The sequence below is a fragment of the Rhinopithecus bieti genome, unplaced genomic scaffold (genome assembly GCF_001698545.2).
Source record: "Rhinopithecus bieti isolate Rb0 unplaced genomic scaffold, ASM169854v2 scaffold_20150, whole genome shotgun sequence".
NCBI lineage: Eukaryota > Metazoa > Chordata > Mammalia > Primates > Cercopithecidae > Rhinopithecus > Rhinopithecus bieti.
The window spans coordinates 3,412,959-3,421,780 of NW_016810565.1; positions in this window are offsets into that span (position 1 = coordinate 3,412,959).

Here is an 8,822-nt window from a genome sequence, read left to right on the forward strand (position 1 = left end):
CACCATGTTAGCCAGGATGGTCTCGATCTCCTGACCTCGTGATCCACCCGTCTCGGCTTCCCAAAGTGCTGGGATTACAGGCTTGAGCCACTGCGCCCGGCCATATGAGTTTTAAGGTGGAGTTTTCCTCTGCAAAAACTGCCATTAGGATTTTGGTATGAACTGCATTAATTAGGTCGCATTGGGTAGCATGAACACCTTAACTATTAAGTCTTCCAAATTCATGAGCACAGGATGTATTTCCGTTTAGTTGTCTTTCATTTTTTTCAGCAACATTTTGTAGTTTCCAGTGTACAAGTCTTTTGCCTCTTTGGTTAAGTTTATTCTTTTTATGCTGTTGTAAATGGAATTGTTTTCTTAATTTCCCTTTTGGATTCTTCATTTTTAGTGTAAGAAACACAACTGATTTTATGGGTTGATTTGGTATCCTGCAACTTTGCTGAACTCATTGATTAGTTCTAACAGGATCTGTTTATGTATTTGTGTGTGTGTATCCGTCTGTGTGTGTAATCTTATCATCTGCAAATGGAAACAATTTTACTTCTTCCTTTCCAATTTGGATGCCTTCATTTCTTTTTCTTGTTTAATTGTTCTGTGTAGGACTTCCAGTGCTATGTTGAATAAAACTGGCAAAATGAGCATTTTTGCCTCATTTCTAATCTTAGAGGAAAAACTTTGTCTTTCACCATTGAGTATGATGTTAGTTGTCTGTTTATGTACAACCCTCATTATACTGAGGTGGTTTCCTTCTAATCCTAGTTTATTGAGTGTTTTTGTCATGAAAGTATGTTGAATTTTAGCAACTGCCTTTTATCTGTCAATTGAGATAATCAGGGTTGTTTTCCTTCATTCTGTTAATGTGATGTGTTACAGTGATTGATTTTTGTATGTTGAACCATTCTTGCATTCCAAGAATAAATCCCATTAGGTCAGGGGATATAATCCTTTTAATGTGCTGTTGAATTCTGTTTGCTAGTATTTTATTGAGGCTTGTTGCACTGATATTCATCAGATATACTGGTCTGTAGTTTTCTTTCCTTATAATGTCTTTGTCTGACTTTAGTATCATGCTAGCTTCATAGAATAAGCTAGGAAGAGTTCCCTCCTCTTCAGTTTTGTGGAAGAGTTTGAGGAGGGTTGGTGTAAATTCCTGAAATGTTTGGTAGAATTCACCAATGATGCCATCTAAGCCTGGGTTTTTCATTGTTGTGAGGCTTTTGATTACTGATTCAATGAGGCTGCCTTCTTAGAATGAATGTTATAAATGTCATGGCCAAACAGATTTCCTTTTAGAGGAATAGTTCTTTACTTTGGAAGGTGATGTACCTTTTGTAACTATGTGCTTTTCTCAGATTTTTAGAATATCTTTTTGGAATAATAAGCTTTGATGACTTTATTGCCCTAGTTTGTTGCTATTACTTCACTTCGTTGCCAGTTTGCTTTCTTTTTTTTTTTCTTTTTTTTTTTTTAGACAGAGTCTCTCTTTGTCGCCCAGGCTGGATTGCAGTGGCATGATCTCAGCTCACTATAGCCTCTGCCTACCGGGTTCAAGTGATTCTCCTGCCTCAGCCTCCTGAGTGACTGAAATTACAGGCGTGCACCATTACGCCTGGCTAATTTCTGTATTTTTAGTAGAGATGCGGTTTTGCCACGTTGGCCAGGCTGGTCTCAAACTCCTCGGCTCAAGCAATCCACCTGCCTCAGCCTCCCAAAGTGCTAGGATTACAGGCATGAACCCCGTGTTCGGTGCTGCTCTCTTCTTCAACAGAAAAAACCCAAGTAAACCCAGACATTAGTCTCTACCTTATGCAACTTGACACACAGTACTCTTGGCTCTTGTAGATATCAAATCCACACTTTAAGATGAAAATTTCCTACAGTTTCAGGTATGTAACAGCACGTGCTACAGGCTTGTAAATGAGTTCTAGCTCACAGTAAATTAACTTTTGACTAACAACAGATGGGTCCTTTGAATGGCGAGCGCTTAGGTAAGGGCATCCAGAGGCCCTGGATGGCGAGTGCTTAGGTAAGGGCATCCAGAGGCCCCGGATGGCGAGTGCTTAGGTAAGGGCGTCCAGAGGCCCTGGCAGCCTTGACTTCATGGGAAGGGCAGGGAATCAGCTGAGGGGGTCCTGCACGAATTCAGGTTCTGCCACTCGCTGCCTGTGCCATCTGCGCAGGATTGCAGGGCAGAGTTTCTGTGGTTTCCCAGAGCTGTGCCAGCCTGGACAAAGCAATATCAGAAAAAACTGCCAGACCCATTCCACCGATTGTAGCCCAGCGTACCTTCTAGCGTTCTCAGGGGTGTCCCTCATGTGAACTTGTAGAGTGAACAGAACACTGACTTTGAAGTTAGGGCTATCTGCCGCTTTCATTCATTCATCTAATTTATCCATTCATTTGTTACTGAGCTCTGGCAGCTGAGCCTTGTTCACTTAATCACCTTGGGGCTCCGCGTCCTCATCTATTCAATCGAGATAAAAGTGTCCCCCTCAAAGGGCTTTGTGAGATGAGGAATAGCGTATATAAAATTCCCAGCAGTGTCTGGTCAGGGTCTGCTTTAGGGGCCTGCGCCCTGTGCGGTTACGCAAGGCACTGTGCTCAGAAGGGCTCCACACTTCACTGTTCAGATATTACCATCCTGAATTTTTTTCTTTTTTTTTTTTTGAGACGGAGTCTCGCTCTGTCACCAGGCTGGAGTGCAGTGGCACGATCTCAGCTCACTGCAACCTTCACCTCCTGGGTTCAAGTGATTCTCCTGCCTCAGCCTTCTGAGTAACTGGGACTACAGATGCGTACCACCATGCCTACCTAATTTTTGTATTTTTAGTAGAGACGGGGTTTCACTACATTGGCCAGGCTAGTCTTGAACTCCTGACCTCAGGTGATCTGCCCGCCTCGGCCTCCCAAAGTGCTGGGATTACAGGCGTGAGCCACTGTGCCTGACCTTGAAATTCTTAAGATTTTTAAAACAAGTGGCCCTGCGTGCTCATTTTGCATTGCCCCCCCAGATTATGTAGCAGTTCTGTGTCTGGGCAGAAGCTGCACTGTGGTGGAGGGGGTCATTGATATAGCCCTCTCTGTACCATCTGGTAGTACCTGCCTGTCCTTTTCCACCTCTCCCCTCTGGACTCACTGAGTTCTGAGAAGTGTCTGGAAAGTCCACAGGGCCTGCTTCAGCCACTGTGGCCTACAGTGGTATGCCATGGCCTGTAGCTGCTCCCTGAGCCATAATGTGTGCACACCCCAGTGTCGGAGGCCAGGAGGGCCCTGGAGCCCGTCCCTCTCTCTGCTGGGCTCTGTTTCCCAGTTTCAGGGCAGGGCTGCCTCTCTGCCTTGGGTTCCTAGGGCCTCACAGAGATTTCAGGGAAGAAGTGTTTCTGATTGTTGCTTTCCTTGGGCTGTGGGTACGTGTCCACCAGAGCACATCTGAACCATGGTATGACAGCAGCGTGTACCAAAGCAGGGCCTCCTGCTCACATGCAAGATGGAGATGATCATCGTCAGGCCTCAGATTGTTGTAAGCCTTGAATGATATACGAAAATGCCTGGCATGTGGTTAGAAGGTACTCAGAGAACACTGTAACAAGATCAATAAAATTAGCTGCCGTTTCATCAATGATACTGTGTGTGTGCATGCCTGGATCAGCGACTTACATGGAAAACAAAATAAAAATATTAAAAGCTAGTTACATTTCAATCCAACAAAGCCATTCTATAAACATCGCACCAGTCTTTTCCTTTAAATGTGTATCAGAACTGATTTCTTTTTTTTTTGAGACGGAGTCTCGCTCTGTTGCCCAGGCTGGAGTGCAGTGGCCGGATCTCAGCTCACTGCAAGCTCCGCCTCCCGGGTTTATGCCATTCTCCTGCCTCAGCCTCCCGAGTAGCTGGGACTACAGGCACCCGCCACCTAGCCCGGCTAGTTTTTTGTATTTTTTAGTAGAGACGGGGTTTCACCATGTTAGCCAGGATGGTCTCGATCTCCTGACCTCGTGATCCGCCCGTCTCGGCCTCCCAAAGTGCTGGGATTACAGGCTTGAGCCACCGCGCCCGGCCGGAACTGATTTCCAATGTACAAAAGTTGCAAAATAAAATAGTATAGAGAATGCCACACACCTTTTACTCAGATTCACCTACTGACATTTCACCCTATTTGATCACTTTCTGTCTCTGTCTGCTTGTATCTGTCTGTCTGTCTATCTATCTACAATTTGTTTCTGAGCCATTTGAGAGTAGTTGCTTATATTATGGCCTTTTCTCCCTAAATACTTGAATTTGTATTTTGTAAGAAAAAGGCTCTTCTTTTACATAAGCGCATAAATGTGCATTGATACAAGACTTTAACTGATTGCCCATGTTCCAGTTTCATCAGTTGACCTAATACTAGGTTTTACAATATTTTCTTTTTTTTGCCCTCCAGTACAAGATCCAACCTAAGGCCAGGCATTGCATTAAATTTACATCTCTTTAGCGGCCTTCAATCTGAAACATTTCTACAGCCTTTCTTCGTCTTCTATGATATTGATATTTTAAAAGAGAACTCCCCCGCCCACCACCACTTTTGAATACAACATTGCTCATTTTTGTTGTCTAATTTTTTAAAATCAGCTCAAGGTGATGCATTCTTATGCCTTTCTCAGGGTAACTTTGGAGGCACACAATGCCCTCCTCAGCTTTTTAAATGGTGCCTCCAGATGCTGGCCCAAGTCAAAGTTACGAAGCAAGAGTTTGGATGAGCCTCATCTGTCTTGGTATGTTTCTTTCCTACCTAAGTGACCCTAATGCAACCCTGGTAGATAAGGAGAATTTGTAACCCATGCATCCTAATACAGAAATAGGACAGTTGAAAACGTGATTTCTGTCTCCATCCTTTGCCTCTTTCCTTCTAAGGAAACTCTGTCCTGAGCATGCACATAATATTGCTTAGGGTTCTTTGCTTCTAAGTAGCAAGAATCACTCTATCCCCACTTGAATAAAAAATGCAGACTTGTTGAAAGGGTGCCGGGAGTGAAAACAACCAGGCTTTGCAAAAGACAGAAGTGAGGGGGTCAGGATTTCCACAGGAGGGGTCCAGTGCGGTGTTCCAAGCCCACGGCTCTCTGAAGGACTTGACTCCAGTAGCTCCACCCTAGGTGTTCTGGCTTGGGATTCAGACTCCCTAGAGAGCTGGGGAAGAGAGGGGAATGGGAGCCATGTTTGACACCCCCCCGCTCCTGAATTACCACGGAATTAGGGAAGGACAGTTTCCTAAACGAAGAGGAGCAAGACAAACACAATAATCACAGATACCAGGCCCTGTACTTCACCACTCTCTCGGCCTTTGGGATCCGGGATACGCAGGCACTGGCACATCGTTTGCTCTGCTGCTCACGACTGTGGGGCATGTCCACCGTGAGGCTTGCCTTATTCTCAGGGACATTTGGTTCTATATCGTCCTGCAGCCATAGCTCATTGGCTCAGAGCTAGGAACCTGAATTTAAGAGGAGCCAATCTGTGGTCTGGGCAGCAATTTAGGATGGGTCCCGGTGTGAGAAGTTGTGTCAACCCATCACAACCAAGAAATTTGGAGAGAATGTGGCAGACAGCCAAAGGACCTAGACCAGAAGAATCCGGAAGTACCTGGGAGCTGGATAGGCCACATCAGCTACATTCAAGCCCAAGTTAGGAGGAGCAGAAGGTAAGAGGGAAGGTATGGAGATGAGAGGGTAGAGAAGCCAGTTGGAAGAGAGACTGGGAAACCCCCAGACATATTGGAAAGAGTTCTAATTGCAGAGGTTCCCAGAACTGTCTAAGCCTGACACCTGCTCTCTAGTCCCTGGGGTTTCCAGCCCAGCCCCTGTCCTCGGCTTCTCCTGAGATTCCCTCCTTCACACATCTTTACAATGATCTATCATTTTCTTGAGCTAGTCAGACTGAGTTTCCATTCCAGTCACTAAAAAGCCAAATGGTAGATTGCATGAAGGCCCCCAGTTCCTCTTTCCTGCCTGTGCCCACACCAGTTATCATGTGATTTTGCAGGGCCCTGTGCCTTTGGGCTCAGCTTTAGACTCGCATGGGCTAGTAGAATGAGGCAGAAGTGGTGGCATTTCAGTTCCAAGCCTAAGCTTTGAGAGGCCTTGAGGGTTCTGTCTGCCTCTTATATTTCTGCCATTGCCCTGGGGACATCACGCCCAGGCCTGCTCCTGGTCTTTGGAGCAGGGCCAGTCCCACCAAACCTCATTAGCCACCCCCAGGCAGCTGCACATGTGCAAGTGGTCACAGCTGAGCTAGCCTGGGGGGTCTGCTGGCCATCAGGTAACCCTAAAGTAACCCAGACATCTATAAGATTAAAAGATGTTTCTTTGAAGTTATTGAGTTCTGGGTTGTTTTTGTTACACAGTGTATTTGGCAATAGCTGTATGATACAAGATCTAACCAAACTACGAAAGTAAAGATAATAGCCTACAAAGTCTGTCATTTCTCCTACTATTCATTTATCATTTATTGCCTCCTACTGTGTGTTTTGGAGCTAGAATTATAGCAGTGAAAAAACAAGCCCCTTCCCCTGTAGAACCTACATTCTTTTTTTTTTTTTTTGAGATGGAGTCTCGCTGTCGCCCAGGCTAGAGTGCAGTGGTGCAATCTCAGCTCACCGCAACCTCTAACTCCCATGTTCAAGTGATTCTCCTGCATCAGCCTCCTGAGTAGTTGGGATTACAGGTGTGCACCACTACGCCCGGCTAATTTTTTTATATTTTTAGTAGAGACGGGGTTTTACCATGTTGGCCAGGTTGGTCTTGAACTCCTGTCCTCAGGTGATCTGCCTGCCTTGGCCTCCCAAAGTGTTGGGATTACAGGTGTGAGACACCATGCCCAGTCCCAGAACCTACATTCTAACGGGGAAAGACAAACTGTAAATTTGTAAACAGTTGAGAAAGATAATTTCAGACAGTGATATGCTATGAAAACAGAAACAAGTGGGTAATGGTTTGGCCTATGCTGTCTATTATGCTAGCCACTTGCCACATGGACATTTACTTTTAAATTAATGAAAATGAGAGATTCCGTTCCAAGATGGTTGAATAGGGACAGCTCCAGTCTGCAGCTCCCAGTGTGATTGACGCAGAAGATGGTGATTTCTGCATTTCCAGCTGAGGTACCTGGTCCATCTAATTGGGACTGGTTGGACAGTGGGTGCAGCCCATGGAGGGTGAGCCAAAGCAGGGGGGGCATCACCTCACTGGGGAAGCACAAGGGGTCAGGGGATTTCTCTTTCCTAGCCAAGGGAAGCTGTGACAGACTGTACCTGGAAAATCAGGACACTCCCACCCAAATACTGCGCTTTTCCAATGGTCTTAGCAAACGGCACACCAGGAGATTATATCCCGCACCTGGCTTGGCAGGTCCCAAGCCCATGGAGCCTTGCTCACTGCTAGCACAGCAGTCTGAGATCAACCTGTGATGCAGCAGCCTGGTAGGGGGAGGGGTGTCTGCCATTGCTGAGGCTTGAGTAGGTAAAGTGGCCAGGGAAGCTCGAACTGGGAGGAGTCACCACAGCTCTGCAAGGCCTGCTGCCTCTGTAGACCCCAACTCTGGGGACAGGGCATAGCTGAACAAAAGGCAGCAGAAACTTCTGCAGACTTAAACATCCCTGTCTGGCAGCTCTGAAGAGAGCAGTGGTTCTCCCAGCATGGCATTTGAGCTCTGAGGAAGGACAGAAGACTGCCTCCTCAAGTGGGTCCCTGACCCCCATGGAGACACCTCCCAATAGGGACCGACTGACACCTCATACAGGAGGGTGCCCCTCTGGGACGAAGCTTCCAGAGGAAGAATCAGGCAGCAATATTTGCTGTTCTGCAATATTTGCTGTTCTGCAGCCTATGCTGGTGATACCCAGGCAAACAGCATCTGGAGTGAACCTCCAGCAAACTCCAACAGACCTGCAGCTGAGGGACCTGACTCTTAGAAGGAAAACTAACAAACAGAAAGGAATAGCATCAACATCAACAAAAGGACATCCACACTAAAACCCCATCTGTAGGTCACCAGCATCAAAGACCAAAGGTAGATAAAACCACAAAGATGGGGAGAAACCAGAGTAGAAAAGCTGAAAAATTCTAAAAACCAGAGGACCTCTTCTCCTCCAAAGGATTGGAGCTCCTCGCCAGCAATGGAACAAAGCTGGACGGAGAATGACTTTGACGAGCTGACAGAAGTAGGCTTCAGAAGGTCTGTAATAACAAAATTCTCTGAGCTAAAGGAGGAAGTTCGAATCCATTGCAAGGAAGCTAAAAACCTTGAAAAAAGATTAGACGAATGGCTAACAAGAATAAGCAGTGTAGAGAAGACCTTAAATAACCTGACAGAACTGAAAACCATGACACAAGAACTATGTGACACATGCATAAGCTTCAATAGCCAATTAGATCAAGCGGAAGAACGGGTATCAGTGATTGAAGATCAAATTAATGAAATAAAGTGAGAGGAGAAGTTTAGAGAAAAAACAGTAAAAAGAAATGAACAAAGCCTCCAAGAAATTTGGTACTATGTGAAAAGACCAAATCTACATTTGATTGGTGTACCTGAAAATGACAGGGAGAATGGAACCAAGTTGGAAAACACTCTTCAAGATATTATCCAGAAGAACTTCCCCAACCTAGCAAGGCAGGCCAACATTCAAATTCAGGAAATACAGAGAACACCACAAAGATACTTCTCGAGAAGAGCAACCCCAAGACACATAAATGCCAGTTTCACCAAGGTTGAAATGAAGGAAAAAATGTTAAGGGCATCTAGAGAGAAAGGTCAGGTTTCCTGAAAAGGGAAGCCTGTCAGACTAA